Raw genomic sequence first — 20,642 nt, forward strand, 5'->3', positions numbered from 1 at the left:
CATCAACTGAAGTTTGTTTAATGTAATGTCAAGAAATTTTCTTACCTCCATAATTGAATAAGTAACCTGTTTGAGTTCGAGCTTTATATAACCAATTAACTTTGCATTTGAAGAATTTGATTAGTATAAATTCATATCCACTATACCTCGAAGATACCAAAGAATATGTTTGACTCCATTCCAATGTCTTCTTGTTGGACAAGAACTATATCTTGCTAATAACTTTACAACAAAAGATATATTAGGTCTTGTATTAATTGTAAGATATATTAGTGCACCAATAGCACTAGGATATGGTTCTTCGGGAACAAGAAGATTTTCATGTTTTTTTATGATGTTGAAATTGGTCCTTTTTGGCAACTAAGTGCCTTACCACCATCGGGTTACACATGGATGTGAGTTATTCCTATAAAACATTTTAAGCACCTTTTCTAGATATTAATGTACAAAAACTTCATTTTTGTGTGCTTAATTTGAAGACCCAAACAGAATGTCATCTTACCAAGATCATTCATAAATATTTCTTTAAAAAAAGAAGTGGCCTTTTCCAATTTTTTAGGAGTTCCAATTATGTTCAAATCATCTACAATAACATTAATTATCACAAATTATGATTCGAATCTTTTTATGAATACACATGGGCTAATTGGATCATTTTTGTGGATAACATATAGCCAGGTTGTTTCAATCCATACAAAGATTTATTTAATTTTACTGGATATACTTCTCGAAAATTAAACATTTGTGCTTCTGGCACCTTAAACCCTTTTGGGATTTTCATATAAATATCATTCTCAAGTGAACCATATAAATAGACGGTAAATACATCCATTAGACATATCTCTAGTTTTGCATATGTTGTCGAACTTATAAAATAACGGAATGTAATTGCATCAACTACTAGAGAATACGTTTCTTCATAATCAATTTTGGGACTTTGGGTAAAAACTTGTGCAACAAGTCTTGCTTTATATCTCACAACTTCATTTTTCTCGTTTCTTTTGTGCATGAATACCCATTTGTGTCCCACGGGTCTTACTCCATTTGGTGTACGGACTACAGGTCCTAAAACTTTTCATTGAGTAAGTAAATTAAGCTCTTTAATGATTACATCTTTCCATTTTGGCCAATCTTTTCAATTCTACATTCATCTATAGATTCATATTCAAGATCCTCATTTTCTTCCATAATCTTGCGCGCAACATGATATGAAAAATTATCCTCGACGTCTATCTTATTTATGTTCCATCTTATTCATGTCATGGCATAATTTATTGAGATCTCTTTATTTTCATAATTTTCAGGTAGCTTAGTTTCTTTTGTTATGTCATTGGGCTCTTCTAGAGCTTCTTTAATCTTTTAAAGAGATTTAGTTTTCTATTTTGGACCATTAATTATATTTGCTCCCTTTCGTTTTCGAGGATTTTTGTCTTTAGAACTGGTTGGTCTTCCACGCTTCAGGCGTGCCTTAGATTCATGTGTAGTTTTATTTTTTCCTTCTAGGATATCAATTCTAACTAGAGCATTTGCAGCTAGTACATGAGACTTTGTTACTCTCTTAGGGTCAGTAAATGCATCTGCCAATTGATTTGCTACATTTTGTAAATGAATTATCTTTTTCACTTCAAGTTCACGTTAACTTGAACGAGGATCTAAAACTGAAAGTGATAATTTATTCAAAGATATTTTATTCTCCAGCTTCATTATTTGTCACACCTCCGAACCAGACGTCGGAAATGTCCGAGGGCTCGCGTGACTTAAATTGAAATATCATCGCAATAAGTATATATGAAACATAACACATTCATCACCAAAACATTACATAGTACAACTGACATTGTTTACATCAAGTACATGGTTTAAATTACATGATCCCAAAATATAAAGTGTTTGGTGAGTTCATAAGTATGTTTGATGTAAAATAGTTTATGTCGTTTGTAAAATCCAGAAAATCCGATATTTTCTGTAATAAGACTTCTCATGAAAATGTTGTGATGATCTTGTAAGTATACGCGTGAATGATTTCAAAACGTGTATAAATGAGAAGTTTTTCATTATAGTTATTGAAAGTACTGATGGGTTTTAGCCATAAGAACTTTCCTATGTGCGCATGCAAAACCCTAATGCTTGGATCTAGGCTTTCTAATTAAACATGCTTTGAATACGAGACTTCTAATGGCTAATTAGGTTAAATAACAACATTGAAACAGATCTAGAACCATACCTTTGAATTCCTTGTTGATCTTGTAGTCTTGGAGCTTCTAGAGTCACAATTGTCACTCCTCTAATGGCTTACAAACACCAATAGCAAGGAAGATGATTTAGGAGAGAGGAGAGGGGAGGAAATCGGCCAGGGTTCTCTTACTTTAGGTGAGGTGCCGATTTCCCTTGTCCATGGGGTCTATTTATACTTGTAGATTCCTTAAGGGTTACAACCTAAACCCTAATTGGATAATCTTCTCTTAAGGCTATCCAAATCCTTTCCTTAGATAACTCATTGGACGATTTTGAAGCTATCCTAGCTTCTAGAATTCGTCCACTATATATCTATAAGGATTTATAGTCTTAAGCTTAACTATCAAACAATTGACAGTTTATACCCCTTTATTTAATTAATCTCTTTAAGTCACCAAATTAATTCCAATTAATTCTATGACTTATATTAATCAAATAACAATATATTATTCTTTATATTATTCCCATAATATATTAATAATATTTACTCTCTCTTAATAAATCATCCTATCAAGTTGCTATGGTGAAGGCAACCCAAAAGGACCATGCACAACCGGGTCAAATAGTTGCCTAATATAGTTGCAGCCTTAGACACTATTCCAACAGTCTCCCACTTGGATAAGTCTAGTAACTATATGCACAAGTACAATTCGGTTTACAATCGTAGCTCTCAAAGACGCTGTCAAACTCTGATCTAATCAATCTTGTCCTTTAGATAAGGGATCGTACAGTCCTCTGTTAGATATCATGCTGACAATCCTATGGAATAGTTAGTCAAGCATTTAGGTTTCTCGATCTCTGATTTATTTGACATAGAACTTAATCGAACACATTAATTCAGTTCTGACCGAGCCCGACACATAAGTCAAATCAAATCATCGAGCGGCCGAGATATCACTTTTACCTTCTTAGATAAAAGTTACAGATAAACTTCGACTTATATGCATTTACTTATTCATTAATCAACTATACACAACAATGCGTTTTATAACACCGAGTTACTGATGCGTTTTCGCATTATCAATGTACAATCAATTAACAAATAACAAACCATATATCTAGGTTTTAAGACTATATGATATTATCGTCTTGCGATCATCCTTTTATATCATATTCCATAAGGTGATTCCAGCAAGCGCGGGTTTGTTCCAATGCTCAAAACTAGTTCATATGCACTCATGAACGTTGCAGCAACCCTTTGCTATGTCTAAAACCATTTAGACATCCTACACACCAATTCATGACAATCTTCATTCATATCTACTTCCAATATATGAACGATTGTGGACAATTTGAACAATTCGATTATTCCTAATAAACTCAATTATTCTGGAAGTCAAAACATGCAAAGTGAAACAATAGTTAAACAATTAACATAAGACAGTAACATTACTCATAAATAAAACTCCTTTATTTAATCATCAAATGTTAATTACATTTATCTATTACACGTTTCTAATACTATCTCATATATGCTAATATCATCCTTCAGCCCAATACTCCTAGCATGCTGCAAGTGCTTAACCCTACTCAGTCCCTTCGTAAGCGGATCTGCTGGGTTATCTTCTGATGATATCCTCTTCACTACGAGTTGTCCTTCTTCTACACGATGTCTTATGAAGTGATATTTTCTGTCGATATGTCTTGATCTACCATGATCCCTCGGTTCCTTGGTTAAGGCAACCGCTCCTTCGTTATCACAGAAAATCTCCATGGGCTCCTTTATGGCAGGTACAACTCCAAGATCTTCGATGAAGTTCTTCAGCCATATTGCCTCCTTCGACCCTTCGCTCGCTGCAATGTACTCTAATTCGCACGTTGAATCAGCTACGGTCTCCTGTTTGGAACTCTTCCATGTCACTGCTCCTCCATTTAGGGTAAAAACCCAGCCCGACTGCGAACGGTAGTTGTCCCTGTCGGTCTGAAAACTAGCGTCACTATACCCTCGCACCTTCAAGTCATCACTCCCTCCGAGGACTAAGAACCATTCCTTCGTCCTCCGAAGGTACTTAAGGATATTCTTCACCGCAATCCAATGTGCTCTGCCAGGGTTCCCTTGATATCTGCTAACCATGCTCAAAGCGAAGGCTACATCAGGGCGAGTACAAGTCATAGCGTACATGATTGAGCCAACTGCGGAAGCGTATGGTACTCGGCGCATTTCTGCTATCTCAACTTCGGTACTCAGACTTTGAGTCTTACTCAATTTGGCATTACTCTGTATCGGTAATTCTCCCTTCTTCGAGTTTTCCATACTAAATCATTTTAGTACTTTATCCAAGTAAGTATTCTAACTAAGTCCAATTAGTCTCTTACTTCTTTCTCTTACTATCCTTATTCCCAAAATGTAAGAAGCCTCTCCGAGGTCCTTCATAGCGAAGCACTTCCCGAGCCAGGACTTAACCTCCTGCAGAGTCGGGATGTCGTTTCCTATGAGTAATATGTCATCGACATATAGAACGAGGAAGCTTACTATACTCCCACTGGCTTTGACATATACACATGATTCGTCTTTGCTTCGTACAAATCCAAACTCTTTGACTTTCTCATCGAAGCAGAGATTCCATCTGCGAGATGCTTGTTTAAGTCCATAAATGGACTTCTCAAGCTTACACACTCTATTTGGATGCTTCGGATCCACAAACCCCTCTGGCTGAGCCATGTAAACATCCTCAGCCAACTTTCCGTTAAGGAAAACGGTCTTGACATCCATTTGCCAAATCTCATAATCATGAAATGCGGCAATTGCTAGCATCACTCTAATAGATTTAATCTTCGCAACTGGTGAGAAGGTCTCATCATAGTCAACTCCAGGAGTTTGAGTAAAGCCCTTCGCAACCAATCGTGCTTTATATGTGTGTACCTTTCCATCCACGTCGGTCTTCTTCTTGAAGATCCACTTGCACCCAACGGTCTTACGTCCAGGCACATTATCAACCAAATTCCAAACTTGGTTATCATACATGGATTGGATCTCGCTATCCATTGCCTCTTTCCATTTTGCAGACTCCGGGCCTGCCATGGCTTCCTTATAGCTATTAGGTTCATCAAGATTTATTAGTGTACCATCACTAATATACGTGTCCCCTTCGGTAGTAATATGAAAACCATAAAACTGGGGATGAAATCTAACTCTATCGGAACGTCTAAGAGGTAAGGATTCGTTAATCGGTTCAACTGGAGTTTCCTCCTCGGGTTGAGTGCCAGCGGTAGAGGTTCCTTCATCTATCGACTCTTGAATCTCTTCAAGTTCGATTTTCCTCCCACTGTCTCCTTGGCTTATGAGTTCTCGCTCTCGGAAAACTCCTCTCCTCGCAACGAAGACAACATTGTCCTTCGGTCTATAGAAGAGATATCCAAAGGATGTTTGCGGGTAGCCGATGAAAATACATCGCTCACTTCGAGGTTCAAGCTTGTCGTGAGTATCTCGTCTTACGAAAGCCTCGCAACCCCAAACCTTGATATGTGCCAACGAGGGAGCTTTCCCTGTCCACATCTCGTGAGGTGTTTTGGCAACCTTCTTAGTGGGGACTCGGTTAAGGATATGAGCAGCAGTCTCTAAGGCATACCCTCAAAAAGAGATAGATAGTGAAGCACGACTCATCATAGAGCGAACCATATCCAATAAGGTTCGATTACGCCTTTCTATCACACCATTCAACTGCGGTGTCCTAAGAGGCGTCAATTGCGAAACTATTCCACACTCCTTGAGATATTCGTGGAATTCAAGACTTAGGTACTCTCCTCCTCAATCGGATCGAAGCATCTTGATTTTCCTGCCCAATTGATTCTCCACTTCATTCTTGAACTCTTTAAACTTTTCGAAGGTTTCTGACTTTTGCTTGATTAAATAGATATACCCATATCTACTATAATCATCGGTAAAAGTCACGTAGAAGCGGTTCCCATCGTTCGTGGTTGATCTAAACGGTCCACATACATCGGTATGTATTAGGTCCAATAGACCTTCACCCCTTTCACACGTACTTGTGAAGGGTGATTTAGTCATCTTTCCAAGTAAACAAGACTCGCATGTGTCATCTTCCCTAAGGTCGAATGACTCCAACACTCCATCCTTTTGGAGTTGGGCTATGCGTTTCTTGTTGACATGTCCAAGACGACAATGCCACAAGGATGCTTTATCCATACTAGTGGAAGAATCTATATTCAAAACATCATTTCCTAAGTTATCAACAATCATAACAGTTTCATATATTCCATTACATGGTATAGCTTCAAAGTAAAAGACACCATTTAGATAAGCCAAAATAGAACCATTCTCATTATTAAAAGAAAATCTAAATCCTTGTCTATATAAACCATGAAATGAAATGATGTTTCTAGCCATTTCTGGCGAATAGCAACAATTGTTCAAATCTAAACACAAATGATTCCTAAGCACTAAAGAATACACTCCAATCTTGGTCACAGGCGACGATCTTCTGTTCCCCATGATTAGATTGATCCTTCCTTGCTCCACATCCCTACTTCTTCTTAGTCCCTGCACATTAGAACAAATGTGGTAACCACAACCGGTATCAAGAACCCAAGAAATAACATGATTAGAATCGTTAGATTTAATTGTGTATATACCTGCGAAAGATGGCTTGATCTTTCCTTCTTTGATTGCTTGCAGGTACTCTGGGCAGCTTCTCTTCCAATGTCCTATCTTATGGCAGTGGTGGCACTCTGCCTCCTTCGGGTTAGGACAGGGCTTAGCGGGATCAACTTTGGTCCCACTAGAAGAGGCACCATCTCGGGCTTTGATCTTGCGATAGTTTTTCGATGAAGCCTTCCTCTTCTTTCCCTTTCCTTGACTAATAGCCAAGACAGGAGCAGCAGGCGGATTGGGAGTCGGTGCAACAAACTTGTCTTTGAAGTTGCTCTCAGCAACCCTCAAGAGACCTTGGAGTTTGCTTAGGGTGACCTCTTCTTTGTTCATGTGGTAGGTCATCCTAAATTGGTTGTACATCGGAGGCAAAGAGTGAAGCACCATGTCGATCGCCAAGTCTTCTCCAAAGTCAACATTTAACTTACGAAGGCGGTCGACATACCTTTGCATCTTTTGCAAGTGCACGGTAAGAGATTCTCCATGACCCATCTTAGCGGAAATCATGTTAGTGAAAATCTCATAACGCTCTTGTCTCGCGTTTTGGTGGTATCTCTCCAATAAGTCTTGGTGCATCTCGTACGGGTACATGTCCTTGTAGGACTTTTGGAATTCGGAGTTCATGGTGGCAATCATGATGCAATGTACCTTCGTTGCATCTCGCTCATGAGTTTCAAAAGCGGTTATTTCAGCCGGATTAGCGATTTCGGGGTTGATTTTCTCGAGCTTCTCATCGAGGACATACTCCTTATCCTCATAGCGAGCAATGGTGCGAATGTACCTTATCCATTCGCTAAAGTTCGTTCCATCGAAGGTGACCTTTTGGCAAAGGCTCATCAACGTGAAAGAACTAGTAGCAGCGTTGTTTGCGTTTGACATCTACAAAAGAAAAAGGACAAAGATAGATTAGAATAAGAATCCCTAATTATCACCCAATAAGAAAATTAGGGCTAGGATCCAACAATAACAATTACATACTAGAAAAGGGATGCCGTAATCTAACATGCAAATAAATTGAAGGTAAGTGAATGACGATTCACTAATTCTCCATCACAAAACTTAACTATTAGTCCTAAGTGTATTGAGAATTCCTAGGTTCGAATGAGATTCATTGAAACTATTCAATGGCATGTTTAAATCTCGATATGCCCCTCTTGTTTGTGACTGGCATACCGAGGATCACAAAGCGGGTGTGAATTACCATGCAAATTCACATGGTGCCTTCATTGTTACAATCATCTATTTGATGTGTCGGTAAACCACACACGCTCCATCGAACTATGATAAACAATGAATCACCCTTTGCCACCTTTGCTTAGAACCAATTAGTGTGCCGGTAAACCACACACGCTCCACTAACTTCTTAGCAAGGGTGCAAAGTGTAATTTCATGGGATTGCATCAATTCACTTTTCCTAAAGTAACTAAGATTGAGAAATTTTTTTTTTAAAAAAATGTGTAGTTACTTTGTATTACTTATTATACTTTTAATGAGAGGATGAGGTTGCCCTATCCTACCCGTTCGGCTAACGACCCTCCACCAATCAAGCAAGCGGTGGGTGTGAGTGTACACCCATTAAGCGCCATTTTATAGGCCGCAACCTTATACCCACCTTATAGATCGGCTTCGTGAATGAGGCCTACTAACGGTAAGACTAGCATTTAGTTATACATATATATATATATATATATATATATATATTATTCTAGTAATATCATATTAGTATAGGGTTGTATTTTAAACCTTTTAAAATCTAGGGTTTGAAATTTAAGTTGTCTAAATTAAAACTTTTAATCACAAATATAAATTTCAAAACTTGAGGGCAAGTGTTAAACATTTAAAACATAGAGGATCAAATAACAAATAATTCCAATTAACAATTAATATCTTAATTATCTATATTTGATTTTATTCAATATTTCTTTGAAAGATAATTACCAAAATAAATAAAATAATTAATTAATTATCATATAAGGAAATTAAATATTTTATTAGTTGATAAATATCTTTAATTAGATCAAGATAATAGTCATATATCAAAAAACTCGGATTAGGATTGATCTAATATGATAAAGGTAAGTTTCCATAAGATAAGTATGAAAAAATCCCGAATCTGGCCTTTCCTGATGCTTGAACTCGTCGAGTTCCCAACTGGACTCGTCGAGTTAGGCCAACTCGTCGAGTCCACCATGGGACTCGTCGAGTTTACGACTCAGAAACCCAAAATTCGAATTTTGCAAACAAGTTTCAAACAAATAAGCAACAATTTAATGAAAACCAAGCTAGGCTCTGATACCACTGATGGGTTTTAGCCATAAGAACTTTCCTATGTGCGCATGCAAAACCCTAATGCTTGGATCTAGGCTTTCTAATTAAACATGCTTTGAATCCAAGACTTCTAATGGCTAATTAGGTTAAATAACAACATTGAAACAGATCTAGAACCATACCTTTGAGTTCCTTGTTGATCTTGTAGTCTTGGAGCTTCTAGAGTCACAATTGTCACTCCTCTAATGGCTTACAAACACCAATAGCAAGGAAGATGATTTAGGAGAGAGGGGAGGGGAGGAAATCGGCCAGGGTTCTCTTACTTTAGGTGAGGTGCCGATTTCCCTTGCCCATGGGGTCTATTTGTACTTGTAGATTCCTTAAGGGTTACAACCTAAACCCTAATTGGATAATCTTCTCTTAAGGCTATCCAAATCCTTTCCTTAGATAACTCATTGGACGATTTTGAAGCTATCCTAGCTTCTAGAATTCGTCCACTATATATCTATAAGGATTTATAATCTTAAGCTTAACTATCAAACAATTGACAGTTTATACCCCTTTATTTAATTAATCTCTTTAAGTCACCAAATTAATTCCAATTAATTCTATGACTTATATTAATCAAATAACAATATATTATTCTTTATATTATTCCCATAATATATTAATAATATTTACTCTCTCTTAATACATCATCTTATCAAGTTGCTATGGTGAAGGCAACCCAAAAGGACCATGCACAACCGGGTCAAATACTTGCCTAATATAGTTACAGCCTTAGACACTATTCCAACAAGTACAAGTGAACAAAATTGGTTTCCCCGGAAAACTTGATGTTTTCCGATAAAATATTATGATTGTTTTGTATTATCGTATCATCACAGTGAATGAATATGATTTCCCATGATTACTTAGATGGAATTGGATCTCTATGTGAGTCGTTGTAACCATGCATGATAATGACTAGTTCTACTGTCTTGGCATTCTAATGAACACTGGAATTGATCTTAAGATTTTATCGCCCTAGACTGGCCGAGTCTAACTGTAGCGAACAGCTTAGGCGTGGGGGAGTCACCCCCGTATAGATCTATACACAAACTCTCGCTCTCCCTCCAGGAGACTTTGATTATAACTACAGACTACGACCGACACTTATTGGTGTCGCCCATTATTACTCAATTATTCCAAATGAATATGATTAACCTTGATTAACGACCTGATTTTTGTTTACTTGGATAAGAAGTAAGCCGAACAGACGAGGAGAAGAGAACTACTAGGCCCTACTAATTACGTATGTTATTTAAGGCTATCGAGTATACGAAAGACATGTTGGCCCAGTTCGCATAAGATTTATTTGGACCTTACTAGCAATGCTAATGGGCCACCGAGGCCAAATAGGATGTAAAAGTCATTGAGGGTCCCTTAAGCATGTAATTGGGTCACAGGAGGCCCAATAACATGTATTATTTATGTTAGGCCCAAAAGTCATGTCAATGGGTCACGAAGGTCCAATAAACATGATTAGAATCTTTCAAGCCCATCAATTAGGATGTTTACTTGTTTTGTATAGTATTAGTGTTGCGAAATTGTTTAATTGATATGTCATAAAAATCACCAATTTGTTTTATAACGATTCCTAGATTTTAAAAAAAAAATTGATATTTTTCTATTTAACCCATAAGTTATAAAGTTTCATATATCTTGACCCAATTATTTCATTATTAACATAATTGACTAAAAATATTAGTTTGACCATTTCAGCCCCTTAGTTTGATAAAGTTGGTAATTTTTAGCCCTTTTTATGAAAAATGACATATTAGGTCCTTGAACCATTTTTCTTGACATTTTTGACCTAAACACTTAGTTAAATGATGTTTTAAGCCCAAAATTTTGTTTAGGACAGTTTCAGCCCCTTAGTTAAAAGATTTGCATTTAAATCCACACTTTTCGCAAATTTTACAGTTTTTACCCAAAATCTAAAAGCTTTGCATTTTTAGTCCCTTTTGATAAATAAGGCAATTTAATCCCTGAAATGGGTTTATTTACGTTTATAGCCCGTGTTTGGAGAAAACTTTCCATTTCAGCCCCCTTAAATTTGGTTTTTTCGCATTTTTGGGCCTAAATTGCCGAAAAGCCCAAATTTTAGCCCATTAAACTAAAATTTTAGATTTTTAGTCCTTTAGAAAGCCTAATATTTATAATAAATCTTATTTTAGCTTTTTTTGACCTTTTGATCCTTGTAGAAATCGTGAATGATATCTTTTTCCCCAACTTTTGTTTATTTATCAAAAATGGACAAATAACAAATTTTATGTTGTAGTGTGTTTATTATAAAGCTTGTATGGTAGTTTATCTTGACATGTTAAGTGAAATATAACCTAGATCACATATTTTTCCTTCTTGAACAATAGATCTCAAAATATTTCTCATTTTTAGCACATATTTACCACATAAACACAAGAAATCACACATAACATACAAATACACATAGATCTTCACAATTTTACTTGTATTCTCCCACATAAATCATATGAAAACCAAAAATAGAGGGGTATGAACTCACCTTGAGTTTGTGGATTTGGTTTTGAAGAAGATGTGGAAAGATAAAGTGATTTTTCGGCCCTAGCAACTCCCTTGAGTAGATCTCAAACTCAAGAAGAGTTCTAGGAGTATGATTAAGAATTTCAGGTGGTAAGAAGAGTGATTAAGTTATAAAAAGCAAGTATGTTGTCAAGATCTTACCACAAGTATGTTTCTTGGAGTGATTCTTGGATGAAAACCTTCTTGAATGCCCTTAATCTCGAAAATTTTGAAGGAGGAATGAAGGAGTTCTTGAGAGGATTTGGAAGTGAATTAAGTGTGTGTGTGTGTTTGCCGATCCTCGGCTGAGAGCAGAAAGAAAGGGGAGAGAGTGAGATGAGTTGACATGCATCGAGATATGAGAATGGTGCATGGATATCCTATGTATATTTATGAGGTGGCACCACAAATGTCAACCCTCATTTCATCCTTTCTTTTATTATTTTTTTTACTTGGGCCGCAATGGGCTAAGGAAGGAGGAAGGAATCACTTTGGCCCATTCTTTCCTTGGCTCGAGTTCATGAGGCCCATAAGGAAAACTTATGGCCCATTGGGCCCTTAGGGTAGCTCACGGCCCAATCTTTGTATAAGAGAATGAATTCTAGTCCATTAAAGCTAAATGGATTTGTTACGGCCCAATAAGGCCCATTAAAGATAAACTAGTCCATTTTAGGCTTATAAGGCCCAAAAAGGTTAAGTCTTGTGAGAGTGGGTACAATGAGAGCCCATTTAAGATTTCTAAGTCCAAAATAGTCAAATTGGAAGCTTATTGGCCCATTAGGCCCAATAAGGAATTCCTAGTCCATATAGGACTTAAACCGGGATTTCTAGGGTTTTTCAACTTTACTTGATGAATCTAGGTTTGAATGTGTTTCCATAGGTTGAACTTCAAGCATAACATAAATTAGGGTTACGATTTTATAGTAGATAATGTTTACAAGAGTACAAAATTTCCTAGCTAGAATGCTAGTTGTGACATCACCACCCCCCCCCCCCCGTTAGAGGGAATTTCGTCCCGAAATTCTTTTTGAAGCTAGAGTTCAAGAATGCGAAAATAAGTGAGGGTACTTCTATTTCATCTGGTCTTTGCTTTCCCAAGTGAATTTTGGTCCACACTTTGTGTTCCATTGAACCTTCACTATTGGAATGTGACTTTGCTTAATACGCTTCACCTCCCTGTCCATGATCTCGACGGGTTCTTCCACGAACAGGAGATTCTCGTTGATTTCGACTTCTTCCAACAGGATGACGAGAGTCTCGTCAGATAAGCACTTTTCAAAATTTGAAACATGTGACACGGGGTGTACACTGCTAAGTTCGGTAGGTAGCTGCAATTTATAAGCCACTGGGCCGATTCGGGCAAGAATCTCGAATGGTCCAATGTATCGTGGGTTTAGTTTTCCCCGTTTCCTAAAACGGATCACTCCTTTCCAGGGAGAGACTCTTAACAAAACCCGATCCCCGACTCGGAACTCCAAGGGCTTTTGCCGTTTATCAGTGTAGCTCTTCTGTCGGTCTCGTGATGCTTGAAGTCGAGCTTTGATTTGAACTATATTTTCTGTCCTTTCGCGTATGATTTCCAGTCCTATTAATGCATTGCTTAGTGTCTATTCTCTTGCTAGCTGAGTGTCACCTACCTCATCCCAACACAACGGTGATCTACATTTACGTCCATATAAGGCTTTAAAAGGAGCAACTTTGATGCTTGAGCGATAACTGTTGTTGTATGAAAACTCAATTAAAGGCAAGTGGGTATCCCACGATCTTCCAAATTCTATCACGCATGCGCGAAGTATATCTTCAAGCGTTTGAATGGTTCGCTCACTTTGACCATCGGTTTGTGGGTGGTAGGCAGTGCTCATGTCAAGTTGTGTTCCCATAGCTTTCTGAAGCAATTGCCAAAAGCGTGAAGTAAATCTACTATCTCGATCTGAGATGATAGATATTGCTACTCCATGGAGTCTCACAATTTCCTTGATGTAGATTCTCGTCAATCGTTCCATCTTGTACGACTCCTTTATTGGCAGGAAATGAGCAGATTTTGTCAATCTGTCGACTATTACCCATATGGCATCCAATCTATCTGTTGTCTTCGGTAAATTGGTCACAAAGTCCATAGTAATCCTTTCCCATTTCTACTCGGGTATTACTGGTTGTTGTAATAGTCCCGAGGGTTTCTGATATTCTACCTTCACTTTAGCACAAGTGAGGCACTTGCTAACGTAAGTGGCAATTTCTACCTTCATGTTAGGCCACCAATACTGCTGCTTGATATCCAAGTACGTTTCATCTGAACAGGGATGGATGGAGTATCATGTCTTGTGGGCTTCATTCATGACTACTTCTCTAAATCCCCCAAATTTAGGGATCCAAATTCGATTCATGAAATAATATGCTCCATCCTCCTTGACATCGAAGTTCTTTTCCATTCCACGTAACACTTCGCTCGTTCTGTTTTCTATCCTCATGGCATCGAACTGGGCTGCTTTGATTTGTGAGGACAGATGGGATTTAATGGTTATTGAAAGAGTCTTCACACGATGATTTGAGTATTCTTTCCGACTCAAGGCATCAGCTACCATGTTAGCCTTGCCTGGGTGGTACTTGATTTCTTACTCATAATCGTTTAGCATCTCAACCCATCTTCGCTGTCTCATGTTTAACTCCTTTTGATTTAAAATGTGTTGGAGACGCTTGTGGTCAGTGAAAATGGTGCACTTGGTACCATAAAGATAGTGTCACCAAATTTTCTATGCGAAGACCACAACTCCCAATTAGAGATCATGGGTGGTATAATTCACCTCATGTGTCTTTAGTTGTCGGGATGCATAAGCTATCACCTTTCCACGCTGCATGAGTACACAACCTAAACCCTGATTCGAAGCATCGCAGTAAACTACGAAGTCCTCTGTTCCCTCTGGTAGTGATAGTACTGGTGCACTACAGAGTGCTCGCTTCAGAGTTCAGAAAGCAACCTCCTTCTTTTCTTTCCATTCAAATGGCACACCATTTTGTGTAAGCATGGTAAGTGGTGTCACACCCCCGAACCAGACGGCGGAAACGTCCGAGGGCTATTATGACTCAATTGAATACCATCACAATGAATATACATGAAACATAACATTATACATCACAAAGCATTGAAATATTACAACTGGTAGCGTTTACATTCAGTACATTGATCCATAATATTACATGCCCAAAAGTAAATTGTGCGATACTAATTAAACAAATAGCAAGACGTTACTGAGTACATTTTTCCTTTTCGATTTACCTGTTACCTGAGAATACAAGTATTTTGAAAAACGTCAACATATGAAATGTTGGTGAGTTCATAAGTAATGTTTGAAATATAATGTTTTGTATTGTTTTGAAAACCACCAGAAAATCCGATATTTTCTGAAAAGAGCATAGTATAAAAAGTGTGAAGATCCGTAAGTATGCTTGTTTGTTTCTATAAATGTAAAAATACAATTTGTTAAACTTGGTATGCATCTCGTAGGTGTATGAATTGGAAACCCTAGGAAAACCCGATGTTTTCCTAATACTTTGAATCAAGCGTTTTATATTTTGTTATTTCGTTGCGACGTGTGTATTCATTGAGTCCCGGTGACATTGGATTAATTATGGATTGTGAATTGTTATAAACACACATTAATGAAAATGACTAGTTTACAACTATACAAACGATCCCTTAGGCGTCGTTCGCACTATTCACTTAATCCAATCACCCCGACTTCGCATAGCCCCAGAACCGAGGAGGAAAAGAGGGTGCAAAGCCCCTGATATTTCCATAAGTCGTTCAAGGCTATCGTGAATGCGAAGGGCCCTTAGCCCGACTCGTATTGGTGAATTCTCGACTTCGCTAGCAGTACAAAAGGACCCTTGGGGCCGAATAGCACAAAAGCCATTGAAAGTCCTTTTATACGAAATTAGGTCATATAAGACCCAACTACATGTAAGCGAGTTTCCTTCGGGCCTAAAGATCATGTCATTGGGCTAGCTAGGCCCAACAAGCACGATTTGAAACTTTCAGGCCCAAAGATGGTGTATCGACGTCTGGTGTATTCCCCACGTGTGTATTGACTTCCCGAAATTTCGACATGCGTATTGAAATAGCGTCGTGTTATTAAGTTCGGATTCGTTATTGATTCGAGACCGAATCAGTTCGTTTGATAACGATTTTTGGTGTTGTAGGTGTATTATATTTCGTCGATAGTCGTGGTACTAGTATTCCATCCTAACAGATTTATTGTATAAAATCACTGGAATTTTTCTTTTGCAGCCCCTCTCTTTTGGATAAATTTACAATTTTGGCCCTTTGCATAAAAGAATTTCCGTTTTAGTCCTTAAACCATTTTTCTTGACACTTTAATATCAAAACTTATCGAAAGGGTATTTTTCAGCTCAAGTTTATTTGAAAAACAGTTTTAGTCCCTCAAGATGAAGTTTTCTCGGCTGAAACCTCATTTTTCGCAATTTTTACATTTTTGGCCCAAAATAGAATTTTTTTGCATCTTTAGTCCCTTTTGAATATGAAAAGCATTTTTGACCCTGGAAATGGACTTGGAGCACTAGTAGTCCTCTGTTTTACAGAAAAATACAGATTCAGCCCCTCTAGTTTGAAAATCTCGCAATTTGGGCCTTATTGGGCCGAAAAGTGCATTTTTGGCCCATTAGGTTTAAAAATTTCCATTTTAGCCCATCAAAAGAGTAATTTTCTAGAAAATACATTTTTGAAACTGTTTTAACTCATCTCAACCATCAGAATTTGTATTTTGTCATTTTGGGCCCTTTAACTTTATATTTTTAACATTTAAAGTCCAAAAATGGGATTTTAGCCCAAAGGAGTTCATATTACCCAACTTTGTTATTTTTCTAGAGTTGATTTGTAGGAAATAATATGATTTATACTTATTTCATTCAACATAATGTAGATCTCGGTTTTGAGTTCCTTTTTTTTGACTAGATTCAACACCATAATCACATAAGAACATGTAAATAAACATAGAAATCACACAAAGCATACATATACTCATAGATCTACACATTTGCTTGTATTCTCCCCCCACAAAACTTATAAAAACCGAGAAATAGGGGGTATGAAGCTCTCCTTTGCTTGTTGTTTTCGGTTTAGAAGGAAGATATGAAGAAAACTTGATCCTAGCAAGCCTCCTTGGAAGATCTCGAACTTAAGGAGTCTTCTAGGAGTATGATCACCAAAACTTGTTTAGAATAAGTGATCTTACATGAGAGAGGAGTTTTGTAACTTAGACATGTGAAAACTTACCAAAGGATGATGATTATCTTGTGAAATCCTCTTGAAACACAAGCAAAATTCCGAGATTTTTGGATGAAGAAGAAGGGATGAGTCTTGAATGATTTAGAGAGAGTTTTGTGGTGAAGTGTGTGTGTTTGGGAGACTCTCCGCCAAAGGAAAAAGAGGGAGGGGAAGAGAAGTAAGTGAAGTGATGTGTGCATGGAAACATGAGTTAGTGCATGGAGATCCAAGAGGTAATAAAGATGTGGCAAATGAAAGTCAACCCTCTTCCATGTTGGGTTGTTGGGTCGAGAAGAGGAGAAAGGAAAGGAAGAATATTGGGCTTCTTATGTTTAAGCCCATATTATGACTTAATTATGTAATTTTTCGGCCTAAATAAATCAAGGAATGATTTTTATGATCCATTAGGGCTATATAAATTTGTTGTGACCCAATAAGGTCCATTAGGGTATTTTATTTCAATCTAGGCCCAATATGGCCCGAAATATTGAATTCAATGGAAATGGGTCCAATTAGAGTTCATTTAAGAGTTCTAAACCGAAGATGGTCAAGTTGGAAGCTTATTGGTCCATTGGGCCCAATAAGGAAGTCCTAGTCCAAAATGGACCTAAGCAAGAACTTTTAGGGTTTCCAATTGCTTATTGACCATTTGTAATACTTGTATGGTGTATTGGATTGAAATTTTGTTGTCATAGAGTAAGCATCATACATGCTCTTAAGTTTTTGATTCAACATTTTGATGGTTTTGGTCATAAGACATCCTATGTGCTCATACAAACCCTAATGCTTGGATCTAGGTTTCTCTATTGTACATGCTTTGAATTCAAGACTATAAACCCTAATTCTAGCATATGGAAATCAATATTAACATATAATTAGGTTTAAGATCATACCTTGATTGTTATATAGCAATAACAATCCAATTCCTTCTTGAATTGACCTTGGAAAGCTGAGAGTCACAAGTGTCACTCCTCTAATGGCTTACAAACACCATAAGCAAGTGGAGAAGGTATAAAGAGAGAGGAGGGAGGTTAGAATTCGTCTCTAAGACTTCTTGGGAAGGGATACACGAATTCATGACCCTAGGGGTGTTTATATAGGTGTAGAGATAGGGTTTCAGTCATTATCCTTATCTAGTTGCTTATCCACCAAGCAACCAATAAGATAATCCTTGAATCCTTATCATACTCGAATTCTAAGGGATTTACACCTCAAATTCGTTCACCATATATATAAGATAATCCTTACCTTATTTTGTAACTATCACATAATTACAATTCAGCCCCTCTAGTTTAATTAATTACATTTGATCACAAAACTAATTATTAATTAATTATTGACCAATATTAATTAAACAAATATGATTTCTCCTTTAATATATTATTCTTATAACATATTAGTAAATCATAATAACCTATCTCTCTATTTATTTCTCCAATCAAGTTGCTTTGGTGAAGGCAACCCAAAAGGACCATGCACCATCGGGTCAAGTACATACCAAAATAGTTATGGACTTAGACACTAATCCAACAGTCTCCCACTTGGATAAGTCTAATAACTATTATGCGTATGACTTCAGATCCTGATCTGCAATCGTAGCTTTCCAAAGCCGCTGTCAACTCTGATCATATCAAATACGCGTGTCCTTAGATAAGGGATCATATATTCCTCCATTCTAGATATCATATGAGACATGATTTTAAATCACTGTCTTTGTACTACTTCTCGATTTCTGATTTATGACGACAGACTAATTGAACAAATCAAATTAGCCCTAGCCCGGCCGAGCATTTACGTTTGTCATCACTAAACCATCGAGGGGCCCAAAGATATCGCTTTTATCCTACTTTGGATAAAAGGAACAGATAAACTTTGATACAATGCTTTCTTGCACTCACGCACCGAATCACACACAACAATATGTTTTATAACACCAAGTTACTAGTGTGTTTACATATTATCAATGTGCAACCGATTTTCAAGATACAACTCACACATCTCGGTTTTAAGAATATAAGATGTTATCGTCTCACCAATCACTCGTGATACAATTCATGGAGTGATCCAAGTGAGCGTGGGTTTAATCCAATGCTCAAATCATATTCGTAAGCACTCATGAACGTTGCAGCAAACATTTGCTTATGTCTAATACTCTTTTAGACAATCCACACACCAATTCACGACAGTCTTCATTCATATCTACTTCCAACATATGAACGACTGTGGCCCGTTTGAATAATTCGATTATTCTTAATAAACTCAATTATTCTGGAAGTCAAAACATGCAAAGTAAAACACAAGAATAATACTAATCCCATATGGCCTCAAACCTTTGAGTATAAATAAAACACCTTTTATTTATCACCATATTGATTACTCATTATTTGTAGTTTCGGGTAATCAACTTCTTACTTGAATTCCAACACTTGTCCCATGCTCCTAGCATGCACACAATGTTTACCTATGGTTCTTACTTTGTGAAATAGATCATATTGAACACATTTCCAATCATTCTCATTTCTCAACTCCAAATCCTTTTTCCATAAGTTAAAGAATATCAAATTCTTGCTACTTATAGAATATGCTAGATTCTAACATTCTATGCAACTTATCCTTTCGTAATGTCACTGCACCAAAGTCACAAAGACTATTGCCAATGATATTACAAAGTCCTCTATCGGAGATTGTTACAAGACAATTCCATAGACGTGATGTCTCTCACTCAAAGTACATTCTTTGAACATCCTTTTGCATAGAAGTTTCTAATCTAATCATAGATTTCTCAATATTCAATTCCCAATATGGACACACTTCCATATGTTCCATATGACAACTCATTCTTAATAGAATCTTATCTATTCGTAATGATGTCGATATGGTCCATCCAATATGGAAACATTTCCATATTTTCCAATACTATACTTCCAACTACTCACAAGCGACCAATCTTCGTCGAACTTGGATTGTCCTTTGATAGTTGTTTAATTATTTTAGTCAAAACCAATTCTAGTCCCTTTTCCCTCTAAATGCGCTCGACATTTGAAAAATTTTAGAATGGTCAAACATTAAAACATTTGCAATCGATCCTATACCCGAAGCGTATGGGACACGACGTATAATGTTTTATTTGCTATGTTCTCAAAATTCGAATTGTGAAGAGGGATGCCGTAATCATAATCGAAATTTTAAGAACACACTATGTACCTTTGACTAAATTTATTAACATTTCTCAACCTAATCCTTTAGATTTGAAATGAAGCATAATATTCTCTCCCTTAATTATAGCAAAACAACCTTTTAACTCTTACAACTTTGCAAAGTATGACTCTTGTTTTCTATAATTAATATTGCTAACCTTGCAATACTTTCCTTAATAATCATACAATCATAACATTTATGCTCCCACTATCATGATGATTATTATAAAACATAACACTTATGCTCCCACTAGCTTCGACATGTATTCATAAACATCTTAACTTTCAGAAAACAATACTTATTGAATTTCTTAAGTTCATGTTTCTAATACTTAGTGCTTTGATAATCCTTTATCAATGCTTCTTGAACTTATACACCTTTGTCTTCGATAGTTCATATGTGTGTCTAAACAATTAAGACTAATTGCCAAACCTCACAATTCAAATTATGGAAAGGGATGCCGTAACC

This window comes from Lactuca serriola, chromosome 9 (genome assembly GCF_051521515.1).
Source record: "Lactuca serriola cultivar US96UC23 chromosome 9, Lser_US96UC23_V15, whole genome shotgun sequence".
Taxonomy (NCBI): domain Eukaryota; kingdom Viridiplantae; phylum Streptophyta; class Magnoliopsida; order Asterales; family Asteraceae; genus Lactuca; species Lactuca serriola.